The sequence below is a fragment of the Anopheles funestus genome, unplaced genomic scaffold (genome assembly GCF_943734845.2).
Source record: "Anopheles funestus unplaced genomic scaffold, idAnoFuneDA-416_04 scaffold_148_ctg1, whole genome shotgun sequence".
Lineage (NCBI taxonomy): Eukaryota > Metazoa > Arthropoda > Insecta > Diptera > Culicidae > Anopheles > Anopheles funestus.
In genome coordinates, this window is record NW_026045293.1 from 7,436 (window position 1) to 7,875 (window position 440).

The following is a 440-nucleotide window of genomic DNA, read 5'->3' on the forward strand; positions in this document are numbered from 1 at the left end:
TGGTATAAGTTAGGTTTTTTAGAAAAAGTTAGTTTTGGTATAAGTTAGGTTTTTTCGAAAAAGTTAGTTTTGGTTAAGTTTGGTTTTTGAGAAAAAGTTAGTTTTGGTATAAGTTAGGTTTTTAAGAAAAAGTTAGGTTTTTTCGAAAAAGTTAGTTTTTGTAAAAGTTAGGTTTTTAAGAAAAAGTTAGTTTTGGTATAAGTTAGGTTTTTTCGAAAAAGTTAGTTTTGGTATAAGTTAGGTTTTTATGAAAAAGTTAGGTTTTTTCGAAAAAGTTAGTTTTGGTAAAAGTAAGGTTTTTTCGAAAAAGTAAGGTTTTTTAGAAAAAGTTAGTTTTGGTATAAGTTAGGTTTTTTCGAAAAAGTTAGTTTTGGTATAAGTTAGGTTTTTAAGAAAAAGTTAGTTTTGGTATAAGTTAGGTTTTTTCGAAAAAGTTAGTT